We start from the raw sequence: 18,930 nt of genomic DNA on the forward strand, positions 1-18,930 counted from the left end.
AGGCAGCTGCACACCAGCCCCTCCCAGCAGAGAGGGAATGGGGAACAGCTGGGAATGGCGCTGGATTCCCATTGGATCCAAACACAGCTGTGCCTGAAATCCCTTTGGGAAGCACTGCTGGGATCACCTGAACTCAGTTCTTATGGTGAGACTTCATTGTGTCAAACTCGGGTGCTGTGAGCCAGGTTTAGTTAGTCTGAGCTTAATTACACCCTGCTTCAGAATCATTTCAATCCACTGCTCCATAAACATCTTGGAATTCCCATCTGGGCCTTGATCAGCTCCATGGAGCAGGATGGATAAATTTATAATCAAAGCTCACAGGGTTCCTGAGAGCAGATGTGCAAATCTGGGACACTGAGATGTTTTTTGGGATCACTAGGGTGGCTTTGGGCTGCAACAAGGGATTTCAAATTGGATTTAGTGTGGGAAAAGCAGGATAAAGTGTGGATAACAGGGGTACAAGAGGAAAAAGAAAGTCCATATGTCTCCATTTCCTGTCAGGAATCCTCTCCAACCTGGATCCAGCAGTTGGATGTGGCAGGAGGTGTGGAAAAGGTCAGAACAATTGGGATACCTTGGAATAAATTTCCAACCTCACCATTTGCTCCTCAGGACATCCAAAATTCCCTGGATTTTCTCCTTCCCCACTTAATCTTCGATGACAAAACCAATCCCAAATATTACTAAAGAAAAGTTCTAATAAAACCATGGATTTTTTCCTTGGAGGAGGGAGGAGAAACCAGGATTGCATTTGGGTTTTCCACACCCAGGAGGGTGAGACTCCTCTTATCATCCTAGAGCAGCAGTGATTTGAGGGAAAATCCTGCAGGATGGGATTTTTCTGGATGTTTCTGCATCCTATAGGATCTGATCCTGATTTTTACAGATCATTCATGGATGAACTCCCTGACCTGGATTTGGGAATGGAACAGGCACAGCCACAGGCAAGTGGGAAGTGGAAGCTCAGGGATGAATCCTAAATTTCCAATCTTTTTCCTGCCAGGTCCGATCCTCCCCAGGTTCCTGAGCAACAGTTCCTGAGCCAGGGGGAAGAGCAGGAGGAGAATGAGGATATGGAATAGCAGTCCTGGTAAATCCAGGTTTGGGAATATGAACCATCACGTACTTCCAAGGGATTTTCCACCAGCAGGAGCAGGGATGAGATCAGAGCCTGCCTGGAGGCTGAGACAAGTGGGAATAGCAGGAGGTTTTTAGGGAATAACGAAAATATTTTGGGATTGGGTGATTGGGAAGGAGGAAGGGGTATCCAGCAGAAATGGAGAGGGAAGATCCCGAAGGAAGCTGGAGTGAAATCCGGAATCACACAAGGTGGCAGTGCAGATTGTCAGCAGGGCTTGGGGGCATTGGGAAAAGGCTAAAAATATCCCATGGGATCAGATGCAACAGGAGAATCCAGGCATTGGCTGCTGGAGGAATTCCAGACAGGAATTCTGCTTGGGCAACTCTGCTGCGTTCAAAGCCCACAGGACAGCACCCAGGTTAATTCCTAATTGTTCCCATGGATTAATGGACACCATTTCCTGATCCAGTTGGGTTCTACCTGGAATTTATCCGACTTTTCCATCGTCACTATTTGGACACCATCACTTGAACGGGGCTGAGGGCAGTTGGGACCTCAAGGAACACAGACAAATTCCAAAATCTCGGATCCTCACTTGGATCTGATAGCCAGGGACATATGGAATGAGCTCCATGCAGGAGAGGAACATCCAGGCGATTCCTGATAAATCTGGATACCATGGAATCCCAGAATCCCAGAATGGTTTGGGTTGGAAGGGATCATCTCCTTCCAGCTCCTGGATATTCCGATTGTGTTAGGTTGTGAGGAGTTTGGAGCTCAGCTGGGAATGTTCATCCTGGAGAAAAGGAACTCCAAGGGGACCTTCTGGGACAAAAGGGGGCAGCCAGAGGAAATTTGGATCTGCTCCCAGGGAATAGGAACAAGAGGGAATTGGCGTCTGCTGCCAGGGAATAGGAACAGGAGAAGAGGGAACGGCCTGAGGTTGTTCCAGGGAAGGGTTAAATTGGATATTTGGGATCATTTCTCCATGGAAAGCGTGGTGAGGCATTGAAACTGCACAGAAGGGTTTGGAGTCCCCACCCCTGGAGATGTCCAAGGAACTCCTGGATGTGGCACTCAGGGCTTTGGTGGGATCAGGCACAGTGGACTCGATGATCCCAGAGTTCTTTCCCAGCCTCAATGGTTTTGGATTCGCTGGATGCAAAAGCTGCTTTTCCCAGCTCCATTCCTCCTCCACACCCTCCAGCCCCTCCCTCAGCCCTGCCAAAACTCTCCAGATGAATTTAGGAACTCCAGAAGAGGATTTTCCAGGAGTTTAATCCCAAACTCCTCAGGATTTTTGGGAAGCAATTAACTCTCAGTTCCAGCATCTGAGGGTGGAGCAACTTCTGTAGGAACAAGGAGGAAGGAATTGTGGGCAGCTGGGAAAGGATTGGTGGGAATGACCTTGCAGGGACATGAAGAGATGCCCAAGCAGGAGATGTGTGAAAATCCAGCGGAAAACACTTGGAAAGCCAGACCCAGGAGAAGTTTCCAAGATCTTGGTAATTTTAATATTTATAATTTTAAGGCTCAGTTCCTACAGAGGGACCTAAAGGAAGATTTCTCCCTGAATGATCTTCCCATCTAATTCTCCAAAATTTTGGAATGCTGAACAAGGGAAGGATGATGGAAAAACAATGGTTGCAGAAGAAAATATAATAAATGGGAATGATGCCTTTCAGGCATGTGTCACTGATGCCATCACGGTGTCATGCTATGGGAATGGGATGCAGGAGAGCAGGGAAAAGTTTCTCCTTTTGGAATTAACAGCAGAACCTTCCGTGCTTCATACACAGCTCCAGAAATCCAGGAAAGACTTCAAAGAGGGAATAGAAACAAGAAAGAAAATCCAGAAAAAACACCTTTATTTCTTCCCAATTTTTTATTTTTTCTCAGCTTTGTCCCAGCTTTGGAATTCAACCCCCAGGAATTATTTCAGGGCTGTTTTCCTCCCATTCCCATTCCTGGCTCAGGATAAATCCCTAATTTGTTGAAATCTGGATGGACAAATTGGAGCAGCAGCAGCAGCAGCAGCAGCAGGCGCAAGTCAAGAGTTTTTGGGAGGAGCTTGGGAAAGCTCCAGCAACCCTGAGAGATTCCAATGTTTCTGCTCCACTTCTGGAAGTGGAACTTCACTTTTGGTTGCTCGCTCTGGATTTCGCTGCCAAAAAGCCACAAGGAAAATAATAAAGAAGCAAAACAACTCCGTGGGCTCGGATTTCTGGGTGGTGACGAGGCCAATTTGCGTAAAACGTTTTGATCCCGCGTCGTTCCTTGGGTTTGGGCCACGGTTTGTGCTCGGAGAGAGCTCCAAGCTCTGCTCCAGAAGCGTTCCCTCAAGGGCTGAGGTGGAGACAGCCCGGCACACAAAGGAAAGGGAATTTACAGGGAGAGCCGGCTGCTGGAAAGGAGGGAAAGAGCGTTTCAGGGAATTCTGAGGTGTTGCCAGAAAAAAGGGAGGTGGACATTAGCAAAACCAGGCTTAGGAGCTTTTTTACTGGCTGATACTGGACTAGAATAGGAAAAAAAATGGGATTAATTGGAATGAAATCAGAATTATTGAGCTTTTATCAGGGAATCAGCTCCAAGTGCTAAAATAGAATCGGGGTTTGTGGAGGAAGCTGCTCCTTCCAGTGGGATGTAGCACTGGGAAGTTGGAGGGAGGGAGGGATGGACAGAGGGATGGATGTATGGATATATGGATGTATGGATGGATGGATGGATGGATGGATGGATGGATGGATGAATCCATGGATGGATGATGGATGGATGGATGGATGGATGGATGGATGGATGGATGGATGGATGGATGAATCCATGGATGGATGGATGGATGAATCCATGGATGGATGGATGGATGAATCCATGGATGGATGGATGGATGAATCCATGGATGGATGGATGGATGAATCCATGGATGGATGGATGGATGAATCCATGGATGGATGGATGGATGAATCCATGGATGGATGATGGATGGATGGATGGATGGATGGATGGATGGATGGATGGATGGATGGATGGATGATGGATGGATGGATGGATGGATGGATGGATGGATGGATGGATGGATGAATCCATGGATGGATGGATGCATGGATGGATGCATGGATGGATGATGGATGGATGAATCCATGGATGGATGAATCCATGGATGGAGCAGGAGGGGTTTCTTTAAACCCGGAGTGGGAGATTTTCCCAGTGGCGTCTGAGCTGTCACATCCCAGGGCTGGGGATTTGCCAGGATCTGTAGGATACACTCTGGATGAAACCTCCTTGTGGTCAGGACACCTCCCACTATTTCAGGGGGATTCAGCCTGGCCTTGGACACTTCCAGGGATCCAGAGGCAGCCACAGATTTTCTGGGAATTCTATCCCAGACCCTCCCCACTCTCCCAGAGAAGGATTTTTCCTGATACAAAATTTCCTTGGTTAAGTCTTATTTTGCTGAATTTTCTCTCTTTGTCCTTTTTCTTTTTTTTCCCCTGTCACTTTTTTTTTTGTTCCACAGCTGTCCAAAAAGGAATCCCGTCACCTTGGGACTGGAGAGCCCCACAAACAGATTTATATCCAAAATGCCCAAACATCCGAGTTCTTCCATTTCCTTAAATGAAAAAAGAGTTGCAAGCAGCTCAAAGGATGTTCTGGGAGTTTTATAGGATTATCCTGTTCTCTCCAGGCAGGAGGAACATTCCCTTCTGCTGGCTTCATGTCCATTTTCCAATTTAATATTTAATTGCTGGGGAGCTCAGATAAGATCAGGTGAAACTGGGAGGGCTTGATTTTATGGGACTTTCCAATCCAGGACTCTTCTACTTCCAGGTTTGGAAGATAATGGATATTTCTGGACATTTCATTCTAATCCCTGGCGTTGCATGTACCTGGACAGGAGCACGTGGATTGGGAGATACCCTGCACACACTCAAAGGATTTCTCTGAGCATGGGAAAATGAAGGAATATTTTCCTCTGGCATCACTTTGGAGGAGACATTCCCAGAGCTGGGTCCCAGCTCGCCAGTACCCCATCCAGTCTCTTTTTTCCTGGTTTAGTCCTTTTCCCATGGATCCCATTGGTGGATGGGATTCTGGCAGTTTAGTTGTGATTTGGGAACAAAATATTTGGACAGCAAAGCTTACAAAAAGCAAAATTCCCTGTGCTCTTCATCATTCCCTGCTGCCATCCCAGGCTGAATTTCCCCATTCCTGAATTCTGACAAGGGCAAAGAACTTTCCAAGCATTTGGAATTTGAAAATTCTGACCATTATCCTCAAAGTAATTTATGGAAAGTTAATTAATTTATTTATTATTGATTTATAGAATATATAAAAATAATACAATATAATATAGTATATAATTATAATTAATTATAATATATTTTAATATAGATGTATGATTTTATGTTATTATTAATATAGATTTTGTTTGTTTGTAGAAATATTTAATATTTCCAAGGAATTATCCCTTTGGTTCATATCCATTTCCTACTTTTGACAAAAGAAAAACATTAATTCTGGAATGAACTGGAATCACTGAGGGGAATGGGGATGAGGGCAAAAGATTGGGGATCCAATCCCTCAATTCCAAAAACTGGCTAAAAAGTGCCTTTGAATTCCCTAAAAGTGGCCCTAGAGGAATATGAGGTTTTTCACTGATTATTAACAACTCAAACACTTGAGGATGAAAAATGAGGCTAGAAATCCATGGAAAACTCCCTGTTTCCAACTACATGTGGAAAACCATTCCAACTCCAGCTTTTTGTTGTCCCAAAAAGGGAATATTGCACTTTTCCACCTCATTCTGTGCAGGATTTTGGGAATGCTCAGTGGAACCATGCAGACACCTTCAAAAGTGATCCCAGAGTAACAATCAACTCCTCCTAATGGGATCTGCAGGAAGATGGGAAGGAAAAACCAGGGAAGGGCCAAACTCAGGTATTTTTCCCTTTCCCCCCCCCTCTTTTCCTTTTCTCCCTGTTTTTCTTTCTCCTCAGCATCAACGGTTGGTGCTGCTGAAGGGAAAACACTGAATTTAGGGAAATTTGATCCTGTTCTTCTCCAAGACCCAAAGCTCCATCCCTAGTCCAAGGTATCTCAAGGATTATTTGGAACAGTTACCCAGAGATCTTTGTGGATCAATCCCTAGAAATGTCCAAGGCCAGGCTGGACAGGGTTTGGAGCAACCTGGGATGGAGGGAGGTGTCCCTGCCCATGGGACTGGAATCTTTTAAGTCCCTTCCAACCCAAAATATTCTGGAATTCTCTGCTTTTCTGTATGTTCTTTAAAGGCTTTGTTGGAGAGTTTTCCCATATTCTTCGTGCTGATGGATCTGTCGTTGCTTCCAAACCCAAGGCAGAGTCTGCTGGAATGGTCTGCATCTCACAAATGGGATGGGACTCTGGTTGCAGACTCAGGATTTATTATCTGTCTGTATCATACAAGCAAAAAGCAAGAGACACAGGAAAATAACAACATCCATGCAAATCCAGATCAACGACAAGATGGCAGCTTATGCAAAGCCTTTTCCTACATATTCTTTGAACCAATAACATAAAAGTTGTAAAGTCATTATACTCGAACCCATAAGAAAAGGACCCACGTGGGCTTAACATTAACAAAAGGACTTCTATGAACCTCAAACAACACACAATAATTCATTGTTTAAGATTGAAACTTTTTCTGCCTTTGCAAAGCATATATCTGGAACTTCTCACATCTTGAACTATGTTCTTGTTCGTTCTTGTTCCTTATGATAAATATAAATGTATTCACTTGGTTTTTAACTTCCTAGCTTCCCATGAGAAGCCTTTTGCACTTTCTAAAATATTTTACCTTTTTATATTCCTACAGCAGAATCCTGGGACTCCCAAGTCTCAAGGAATTTTCCTTTGGCCAGGAGCTGCAGCGGGATGAAGCCAGTCAGGCTCTGTCCCTCCCATTCCAATCCCCCCTGCATAACCTGGGAAAAATCACTCTTTGGAAGTGTGAGATGGAGTTTGGAAGGTCACCTCTAGATTTCCGCACTTGTGGAGTCACAAGAAGGGACAAAACCCCTGTGTTAGACACCACAAATCTGTGGAAAAAGGAATTATCACCCTCAGGATCCTGCACATGCCATGGATAATTTCCCAGGTAAATTTCCAGTGCTTTCCATTTGCTGCTCCCTAATGGAATTTGGGCAGTTTCTTGCCTGCAAGCTCCTTAAGTGGATTCCCTCAATAGATTCAATGACAAAATATGCCATTAAAAAAGATAATTCCAAACATCCCTGTATTTATTCCCTGTATGTCCACACATTTTTTCTTTTACCTGCCCTGTAGCTCCATGGTGCCACTTGTCACCTGGGAGTCCTGCAGCCTCAGGATTTGTGGCTGGAAAAAAACAGGATCCAAACCAGGATTTAGGCAGGGAGGGAGAGAAAACAACTATTTAAGGAAATCTGGGATCTTGCAGAAGGAAAGGGAACTTCAGGATGTGTGGGCAGAGGAGAGGAGATACAGGAGGAAGGAAAAGAGAAGGAAAACTTATTCCAAGCCCAGGTAAAATATTTTCCCCCCTGGAACTCCTTGGAAGGAACAATGCTGGGCTGACTCCAGTTCCAAACCAGAAATAAAGGGATCAGTTAGGGATAAAAATAGAGGAATGTCGTCTGGAAAAGTCCGATGTGGCATTTCCCTGTGGATGCTCCAGGCTGACCAGGGCCAGGCTGGGTCCTGCAGGAGATGGATGCAGGGTGACAGCCCCACGTCCCTGCCAGCCACGCACACAGGGACACTCTGTGAATTCCTGGCAGCCCTGGAATGCCCTTGGGAATTGGTCTGGCCACTCCACTCTATTTAAATCCAGGCAATGGCCTGGTTTTCCGTACCCTCGTTGTTCCTGGTGTTTTCTTTCCATGCCTGGGCTGTTTACCAGGTTTGAGGGCTCGACCAGCACAGGGGGTGTTGGGCCAAGCAGGAGTTATTTTGGAGATCCACCCCGCTGGCTTCAGGAATCCAGAGGGAAATTCCATGATCTGGTTTTAACTCATCCCCAGGGATGGCTCCATTTGCAAAGGTGGGACATGGGATTTTGGGGAGCTCAGGGGGAAAACAGGGATCACCCACCCTGGGAGCACTGAGAGGCAGCAGCAGGGTCTGGGAATGTGCCTGATTCCTGGTTTTTATAAGGATTGGTATATTCCTTGTCCCTGTGGATCATGGAGGGGCAGTTAATGGGAGTGATCTCCTCAGGATCAGTGGGATCTCCTCAAGGATTGGGAGAGCAGGAACATCTCCAAACTTTGGTGTGATCCAGGCAAGATGGCTTTGGAGAGATCCATCATTTTTTTTCTCCACAACTTCTCACTCCTCTGAGGAGGAACAAGCCCTGCTGTACTTGGAAAGAAATTCCTCAGGATTCTGTAGGACGCAGGGACAGCTAAATCCATGCAGCCCCTGAACCCTGAGAGCTGGGAGATAAAAGATAAGAAAAGACATTGAAGATAGGAGTGGTTTGTGTGGCTTTGGATGAGCACAGATTTATGGAGTGTGGGGAAAAATTCCTGAAATCCCCTCTCCATTGGGACATTTTTATCTGGATTTGGACGGGGATGTTTTTATCTGGATTTGGATTGGGACATTTCCATTTAGATTTGGACAGGGACATTTTTATCTGGATTTGGATGGGGACATTTCAGTTTGGATTTGGATGGGGACGTTTCCATTTGGATTTGGATGAGGACACTTCTATTTGGATTGGGATCAGGACACTTCTACGTGGATTTGGATCAGGACATTTTTATCTGGATTTGGATGGGGACATTTCAGTTTGGATTTGGATGGGGACATTTCTATTTGGAGCTTGGGCCAGCCCAGGTAAAAATCCTTTTAATTCCCCTTTGTGTGATGGAATTTTTGAGACTCCCTGGCTGGGAAAAAAGAGAGGAGAGAGTTTACCCAAGGTGGAATGAGGAGGGAAGGCCCCAGGCTGGCTCCAAAGTCAGGTTCTGTTTCTTTCCCACTGCTGTTTCTGGAATGCCTTGGAAGAATCCTGGCTTGGGCCAAAATAATGTGTGAGCCTCAACTCCCCTGAGGCTGGGAGAAGGATTTGGGGGGGCCTGGAGAAAGGCAAGAAAATCCAACATAATCATCCTTGAAAAAAATAATCTTGAGTAGATTTGTGCATAATAAAGACATTTAAATATAACAAATAAAAATATTGGAAATATAGCATGAGAAGCCAATTAAAAAATAAATATAAATTTAGAATATAAATAATAAAAATTTAAATAATAGAGAATTCAAATTACAAAATACAAATACAAATACAAATGCAATTACAAATACAAAGACAAATTCAAATTCAAATACAAATAATTTAAAAAATTATAAATCTTGTAAAGGGGTTTTTTAGATGTCACTCCAAAGAATGTCCCTGCTTTATTTATGGCTGTCCAGCTGCCGGGACACAGAGCAGAGGATTTATCTGCTCTAAATTTAGCCCCACAAATGTTGGCCGGCCAGAATCCCAGCTATTCCAGGGATTAGCCTGGATAAATTGTGTTTGATATATGCTTGAGATAAGCAAAATATTCCCAGAGATAATTCCTCATCATAATGGAGGATCTGGAGGCTCAGACTTGACTTCAGAAGAGCAAAGGGAGGAAATAAATCCCTGTGGCAGAGAGTTCCTTAGCCCTGGATTCCTATCCAAGGGTCTGGGAAAGGAGTTTGTTCCATGCCTGGGTTCATTTCCCACCAACATTCCCAGACAGGCAACCAAAAAATGTCCTGGTTTTTCACTCCAAAAAGGGAGAAAACTTCCTGCTCTTTCCACCCAGGAGCAGAACAGGAAAGAAATCCTTGGATCAAAATTCAAAGCCTGAGGAACTGAAGTTGTGCAACCTTTGGTTGACATCTGTTGGAAAGGGTCTGGAAAATCCAGCTCCAACTGGGAATGTTGTCTGGTTAAACTGGGATGTGGCCACTGGTGATGGCAGGGAATTAACAGGGATCTGTTTTCTTTTCCAAGGGTCTCCACCCACATTGGGACAATCCCTGGAATCAGCATAACCAGAGGATGAAGGGATTGGGAAAAACCTCTGGAGATGGGCTGGGAGTGCTGGTGGGGGAGGGATGAACACACCCTGGCCTTGTGCTCCAGCAGCCCCGAAATCTGGAGGTGTCCTGGGCTGATCCCACAGTTTGGGAAGCAGGAAAAGGGAATTCTACTCCTCTGCCCCCTCAGGTGAGACCCCACCTGCAGAGCTGCTCCAGCCCTGGATCCCTGTGGATCACAAGGACCTGGAGCTGCTGGAGAGACCCAGAGGAGGTCCCGGAACTGCTCCAGGCTGGGAGAGCTGGGAATGTTCCCCTGGAGAGGAGAAGGCTCCAGGGAGAGCTCAGAGCCCCTGGCAGGGCCTGAAGGGGCTCCAGGAGAGCTGGAGAGGGACTGGGGACAAGGATGGAGGGACAGGACACAGGGAATGGCTCCCACTGCCAGAGGGCAGGGATGGATGGGAAATTGGGAATTGGGAATTCCTGGCTGGAAGGGGCTGGGGAGGGTCTGGGATGGAATTCCCAGAGCAGCTGTGGCTGCCCCTGGATCCTTGGAAGCATCCAAGGCCAGGTTGGATCACTCTGGGACAGTGGAAGGATCCCTAGGGAAGCATGGGAGATTCAATCCTGCTTTATGGACAGCACCTGGAATTTCACTTTTCCCATCTGGCTCTTGTTGTATCCATACCATGGAGGCCCCCCTTTAAGTTTTTTTATTTTCTTCCCTCTAGGAAAGCCCCAATTTCAAGAATTCTCTTTTCTTCTATGGAAGAATAGTCAATGAACAAAACTTTCCCACTTCCTCCCCATTTTCGTGGAGCTTGGATTCTTATTCCAACATTATCCATGCTCTCTCATCCTGATAATGCAAAAAAATTCCCAACTTTTAATTAAAATTGCTTAATTAAAGTCACCTCTTCTCCACAGATAGGAAAATGAGATGCTTTGGTCTTTATTAATGTATTATATTCCCAGGAAATGCGGAGGGAGGGAATCCTTCACCTTCCCACAAAGAATCCTGGATGGACTTAAGGAAAATATCTCCCATCCCATCATTCCCTTACAGACTGTGCAGGAAACTTGGAAATTCATGGGAATTCTCCGAGATTTTTTGGAAATCCAAATGGATTTCCCTGCATCCCCAGGTGTTTCCATCTTCATCCCTGTCCTCCACCCCACTGATTCCTTTTAGGGCTTCCTGGTTTGCATCACAAACAACGATCCATCCTTGCTTTTCCCAAAGTTTCTGTGAGGTTTGAGGGATCCCAAAGAAGGGAAGACAGGGGGGATCCAGGGATGGGAAGACGAGGAATTCAAGCATGGGAAGATGGGGGGAATTCAGGGAAAGGAAGATATAGGAGGGATCCAGGGAAGAGAATGTGGGAGAAATTCAGGGAAGGGAAAACAGGGGGGATTCAAGGATGGGAAGATGGAGGGAATTCAGGGAAAGGAAGATATAGGAGGGATCCAGGGAAGGGGATGTGGTGGAAATTCAGGGAAGGGAAGACAGGGGGGATTCAAGGATGGAAAGATGAGGGGAAATCAGGGAAGGGAAGATGGGGGGATCCAGGAAAGGGAAGATGGGGGAATTCAGGGAAGTGAATATGGAGGGAATTCAGGCCAGGGAATATGAGGGGAATTTAGGGGAGATTAGGGGCTGATCCCTCTGTTTCACACTTCCATTTCCCATTCCCAGGGCTTTATCCCGAGTTCGTTGATTATCAGGAGCCCATCCCAGGGAACATCCATCGGCTTCTCCCCTTGAGGCGAGGCACGGCTGAGCTTTGCTCCTTGACAGCTCAGCCTGGATTAAGGAGCCGTTAATCCTGAGGGGGGGATTTGTGAGCGGAGCCCCAGGATGTGATCCCTTGTAAACAGCTCATTAAGGACTTTACATCTCCCAGGTTTTTTTTCCCCTCTGGCTTTTCTCTCCCACACTCCCAGCCCGGGTAATTCCCTGCATCCCAGGCGTTGTAAGAGGATCCCGAGGGCATGCCCAGGATATTTTTAAGCCTCCACAGCTGCCAGCCCATTTTAAAGTCCCATTTTAAAGCGGGTTCATCCTTGGCCTTCATAACTTTGCATAACCCGTGGCTGGAATTCTCTGCTGTTCCCTCTGGGATATGAGAGAACTGATCCAAAGGCTGGAGCTTTTCTGCTCTGGAGCCAGGCTGGGAGAGCTGGGAATGTTCCCCTGGAGAGGAGAAGGCTCCAGGGAGAGCTCAGAGCCCCTGGCAGGGCCTGAAGGGGCTCCAGGAGAGCTGGAGAGGGACTGGGGACAAGGATGGAGGGACAGGACACAGGGAATGGCTCCCACTGCCAGAGGGCAGGGATGGATGGGATATTCCTGTCTGGGAGGGTTGGGAGGGGCTGGGATGGAGTTCTCAGGGAAGCTGTGGCTGCTCCTGGATCCCTGGAAGCATCCAAGGCCAGGCTGGATCACCCTGGGATAATGGGAGGTGTCCCTGTTTTTCTGATCCATGGTTGGAACCAGTTGACTTTTAACCTTCCAAGCCAAACCATTCCCTCATTCCACAATAAAATTCCACAATAAAATGGAAAATCCAGCAATTTTCACTCATTCCTGTATCACTCTGGTGTCACATCAGGGCTGGGAATTTTGTCCTTGCCCTGCTGGAGCTGCCTGGACTTTTCCATCCCTGGATTTTCCTCTCTCGGAAGGAGCTGCTGAGCTTTTCTAGGCACAACCAGGCTGCCTGCGGTGGGAATAACGTGTTTTATGGAAGTTAACTGCCTTAAATAAACACTCCCTGGGATCCAGGAGCTCCCAGCAGAGCCTCATTCCCAAAATCAGCTAAAACAACACTGAGGCAAAAAGAGAGCAGGAAACACTCTGGAAAAATGGGATAAACACTGTGAAAGTTGATTTTCCTCCTGTTTAATTGAGGGAATAAGTGGGGATATTGCCCAGCTCAAACTGCTTCCCATCCCTCCCCTCCATTTTTCTATGGCTGGGATTTCCTTCCACTGGATTCTGGGGAATTCCTGCTATGCTAAGTGCTCTCCTGGCAGGGAAAAGAGGAATTCCGGGGGGATTTTTGTTTGCAAACATCCCCTGGCTGTTGGAATAATGTTACAGTAATGGATTTCTGCCAGGTGGGAAAAATGCCTGTCACAGCTGGAATTCCATGTGGAACTCCACGTGTTTCTCCATGCTTTCGACTATTCCAGCAGAAGATGAAAGGATTATTTTTTTAATTTTTTTTTTTTTTCCCCCAGGAATGTCCTATGGAATAACAATCCAGGCTTTTCCCAGGAAATGTAACAGCTTTGCCTGGAGTAAGGAATGCCAATGTTATCCCTGCATCCAGGATGCAGGGATATGAACTTCAAACTGGGAGTAGAAACAGCTGGCTGCACTTTTATCCAGAGGAACAAGGCTGGGAAAGAATTCCAGTTCCACTGACAGCCAAACTCTCCCAGGACATGGTGAGTCTCCAGGGCTTCTTCTGGGTGGAACCCTGGCTACTGAGAATTTCAAACTTTCTGTGCTAAGAGACACTGACCCCAGGAAAACACTGCATTTAACTGAAAGCCGTAAAAAACCCTTCCAAAATTAAATAATAGAACTGATATTGTAAGTGCATAGTTTAAATAAAAGTATATAATATCGCATAGCAGAAAATGTAAAATTTAAAGATTTAGAATACAGTAATATATATAAAACAAGATAGAAGTTTTAAAACAGAAGCTAATCCTTCTTCTTCACCTTCTCCTTCACAAGTTTAAATAGTATTTTATCATTAAATTAAAAAGTCCACATTATGAACCACGACTAGTTATTTATTAAGTTAAAAGTAAAAATAATTGAAGTATCATTTCTTAATTAGATAATTTGTCTTTAAAAAAATTTATAAAGGAAAAGGTACAACTCAATTTTTTTAATTAGTTAAAGTACTATAGAACTTACAATTTGTAAAACTATAACATAAATAAAAACTAATAAAGTGTCTAAGTCCAAACAAAAAATACCAAAACCAGAACCAAAACACACATACTCTAAAAAAGCGGACCCAAAGAGAGGCCATGCAAAATAGTTCCTAAAATATGTAAACTAACCCGTAGAAAAATATGAATATACATAAGTCTATGAATATGCAACAAGATAATGTAATAAAAAAAGTATTTAAAGAGCATCTCCAAAGATAACAGCGTGCTCCTGACTGAATGCCAAGTACTCAGCCATTTTAACCCTTTCCTTTATTTCTGTCTCCTACTGTCTTTTCATTAAACTTAAATTTTACCAAGAAAATAAACCTCGTTTTTCACATTTGTATAATGTGAACAAAGCATCATGCAGGTCAATACCACTCCAAGACAGACACAAACGGGAAGCTCCTGTTGAGGAACTTCCCAAAAAGCACCGCAACACTGCCGCGTGAGGACACGAGCAGCGGCGGTAACTCAACCTCCCGAAATCTCTCCGAAGACAAAACACTCCAAGAAATTCAATCAGATCCCCTCACCCGAGCCCAGCTCGGTTTCAGGATCACCAGAACCTTAGGATCAGATGGCAGGAGTTGCTCCCACTGCATCCCAAACTCTGCCTCTCATCGGAGAAAAATGTCTGGAACTCTCCGTCCTTGTGCTCCACAGGGATGGGATTCCGCTGCAGGCATCCAATAAACCCGGACGTGTCACAGTCAAATTTTCTGGAAAAATCCCTTTGCCCAGGATTTTTCTCTTGGGAAGCTGAGAAGTCTCAGAGAAAAAAACCAATAATTATCTCATTGTTTCTCCTGTGTTTTGCTGCTTTGGAATGTGGTTGGAGATTGTTTACCCACAGGTGATTGTTTCATTGGTTTCATGTGAGTTATTTTGACTCAATGGCCAGCCAGTGCCAAGCTGTGTCGAGGCTCTGGAGAGAGTCACGAGTTTTCATTATTATCTTTTTAGCCTTCTGTCTGTATCCTTTCTGTACTCTTTAGTACAGTTTAGTTTAGTATTCTTTAATATAATATAGTATCATAAAATAATAAATTAGCCTTCTGAGAACATGGGGTCAAATTCATCATTCCTTCCTTCGCCTGGGAACCCCACAAATACAATATGGACGAATTTTGGCAGCTCCGCGGCCACTGCCAGAAATCTCTGCTCCAATTGCTTTTGGGATGGCTGCCTTGGGACAATCCTAATTAAACCCAGCTGGCCCTGACTACATTTAGGGGTATTTACTTGGAATTTGATGCTTTTTGGGTTTTTGTCCCTTCTGTTTCATCCATATGGTTGTGAGGAATTTCCAACAAAGAAGCAACAGGTGTGTTTGGTTCAGGTAATGGGAACAAGGGCTGGAAAAAGGGATAGAAAATCAATGGAAGGGGCTGAAATCCCAAAAAACTGACCAGGGCAATGTTGGGATTTATTTGTTGTAGGGCTGTGACTGGAAAGGAAAGCCCCAAATTTTCACAGCTGTGGGAATGTGAGGTGGGATTAGTTCTGATTCCTAGTGGGAATTTTAACATCCTGAGTGACCATCCAATCCCAAGGCAGGAATAACGACATCCCTGCTTTTCCTGACAGAAGTTTATGTAAACTCAGCTTAAAGCTTTCCAGCAGGCCCAAGTTTTCCATCAGACAGATTCCAGCAGCCGGGATTCATCCGAACACGGAGCTTTCCCAAACATTTCAGCAGGAAGATGAAGTGCAGGTTAAGCTCTTCTCACAACCACTGGGAACAGAGTTTTGTGTGCTTTGAGCCACAGAGAGGGAATTTTTATAAGGATAGGCAGTGATGAGATAGGTGGGAATGGCTGAGAGTGGGTTTGGATGGGTATTGGGAAGGAATTCCTTACTCTGAGGGTGGTGAGGCTCTGGCACAGTTTTCCAGAGAAGCTCTGATGCTCTCTCCCAGCCATCCACACTGTGCCAAATGATGGCATTTCAGTTTCCTCGGCAAAGCCAGAGGGGCAGGACTGGTGGATCAATTGGAAAAGAGCCCCAGGGATCATTGATTCCAGGTAAATCAGCAAACTCCATCCATCTGGGAATAAAAATGATGATTGTGGGGATGGGACAAGAGTCCTGGAATGTGTTTTCCAGGTGAGGGGTATCCATGCTGTCCTTGGGCCAAAGGAAAAGATTTAAATGATCCCAGGAGAGGGCAGTGATCCTCACTGGCTTCCCTGGGGAAAAGTGCGCATTAAGAATGGACTTAGAGAATTCCAGGATGGTTTGGGTTGGAAAAGAACTTAAGGATTATCCAATTCCATCCCCTACTATGGGCAGAGACACCTCCCACTATCCCAGACTGCTCCAAGCCCCATCCAACCTGGCCTTGGACACTTCCAGGGTGCATCCACAGCTGCTCTGGGAATTCCATCCCAGCCAGGAATTCCTTTCCAATAACCTGTTCATCCCTGCCTTCTGGCAGTGGGAGCCATTCCCTGTGTCCTGTCCCTCCACCCCTTGTCCCCAGTCCCTCTCCAGCTCTCCTGGAGCCCCTTCAGGCCCTGCCAGGGGCTCTGAGCTCTCCCTGGAGCCTTCTCCTCTCCAGGTGAACATTCCCAATTTTCCCAGCCTTTCCTCATGGGAAAGCTGCTCCATCCCTGGGATCCCCTGGTCAGACAGAACTGGCTCATGACAAGCAGCTTTCCAGCACCCATAAATCTCTGCCCTTCTTTTCCCAAATGAAATTCCATGGATGTTAAAGGTGGATCAGCTGAGCCCACAGGTGCCTCATGCGCTCCTCAGTCCTTGGATATGTATCCAAACCTTGTTCCACCTCCTGGACTGTGGAAGTGGGAAATTTCTCCTAGAAGAAAGAGGAAAGAGAGGGGAAAATCTGTTTAAAAAGGGGGAAAGGATGGATTATGAAGGACAGCAAAATTTTAATTGGATGTCGAGAATAAAATGCTGGGTTTGGTGAATGCCTTATTAAAAAAGGTCCCAAAATCTTTCAGAAATGAGGGAAAGAAAAGGAATAAGAGGATAAGGTGAGAATTGAGGTGGAGAAATAAAAAGTAACTTGAAGTCCAGCCTCGGACAAATTCTGGGTGTGAATTCCCAACCATGGGATCTTGTTCCCTGTTCATGGGCTGAACTGTGTCTGTCCCAGACAGATCCAGGAGCACCTTGGGATGTTCCCTTTGACCCCTAATCCTGTTCCAGAGCTCAGCTCTCTCACGCCTCCCAGGCTTCTCCAGCCCAGCCGGGTGGAGCATTCTGGGATTTCAGGAGTGCAGCTCTCAATCCTTGATCCCAGGACATTCCTGGCGTTCCTACGTGTCCATTGTTCCCAAGCTGGTGGCTCAGATTGGGTTACAGCCCCACAGGGAAGCGGGGGGGGGGGGGGGGGGGGGGGGAGCGGCAGAACCAGAGCCCAAATTCCACCCCATGAAAAAGGCAGGAGGGTATTTTGGGAAGTGACATCGATGTTCCACCTGTGGCATCCCAAAAAAAGGCTCCGTGTTCCCTTTGGATCTCCCCTCTCCTTGTTAAAGCACGGAAGAGCATCGACACAAGGGAATTAAGGAAATTCGCTTTTAAAACATTTCTGTGGAAGTTTTTCCCATCCCCTTTCCCTCCTCTTCCTACTTATATTTAGGCTTCATTTTGATGCTTTATTACTTTTTTCCCCCATAATTTGAAAATTCCCTTCCCCCCTGCCCCTCCCTGTGTCTAATTGTGATAAACGCTGGAATTGTTGTTCCTGCTGAAACCTGAAGGGAATCCTAGGATTCAAATCACAACTAAAAATGATGGCAAGGTGCAAATTCCTTGGATCACCACTTTGAAGAGATCCATGTTTATGGATACGGCTGGAATTTTAAATATCTCTGAGAAAAAACAGTAGGAGAACTGCGATAATTTTCCAAAGGGAACAAAAGTCTGTAATTAACAGAAATAGACTATTATGAAGTCTGCAGAAGTAATTGTTAATTAATCCTTTTAATGATTTAATTAATCCTTTTTTTCTTTCCCAAAACCCCTGAAGCATCCTGCTGATTTTTTTCCCAGGCTTTTGGAATTTTTTTACTGGCTTTGCAGCAATGGAATGCCAAAAACCAGATCCCTTCTGCTCCTTGTCCTGTGGTGCCTCCAAGGATCCATCAGAAACTCATTTTCCATTAAATCCCGCATGGCTTCGTGAGGAAGAGCACATTTTCCCTTGGATTTTGCTGTTTGGTATCTTTAACGTTCCATTTTCTACAGAACAGATACTTTTGATTCTAATTTTTGATCCTTCTTTTCTTGTCCCAGGGAGGAGCCAACATGTGTTGTCCTGATCCTACAAGTTGGGAAGGAATGGATCCTGCTCCATATCCACAGCTGGAATAAATCAGCATTTTTCCCTTGAAGTTTTGGAAGTGCCTGATTTAGAGCAGCTGAAGAGTTGGGCCAAAAGTGGGAGTTGGCTTTTTTTTGGGAGCTGGAATTCCTATAAGAAACTGGGACAATGCTGGGCAAGCACCCCATGGAATTCAGGAGCAGGAATTTTCATCCAGGTGGAAATTCCCATTTTTCCCTTTATTTCTGTGCCTCCCAGCAGCTTCTCAGGAGGCCAACCCCCTCTTATGGTCCCACCTAATCCCTTTTTCCACGTGGATCCAACACCTTCCCTTCTCCCTTCCCTTCCTGCTTTATCCACTCTGGTGTTGATGGAAAAACTGGGAAGACCTGGCAAAAAATCGGGAGACAAATTGAGATGTCCTCTAAATTCTCCATCTGGTTTTCTTTTTTGCTTTATTTTATTTTTTTATAGTTTTCCTTTTATTTTTAAACTGTTTTGTATTTTTCTTCCATAATTATCTTGGAAATGCCAAAGCCTTTTGGAGAGATTGGAATTT

This window comes from Passer montanus, unplaced genomic scaffold (genome assembly GCF_014805655.1).
Source record: "Passer montanus isolate IOZ18808 unplaced genomic scaffold, ASM1480565v1 scaffold59, whole genome shotgun sequence".
NCBI lineage: Eukaryota > Metazoa > Chordata > Aves > Passeriformes > Passeridae > Passer > Passer montanus.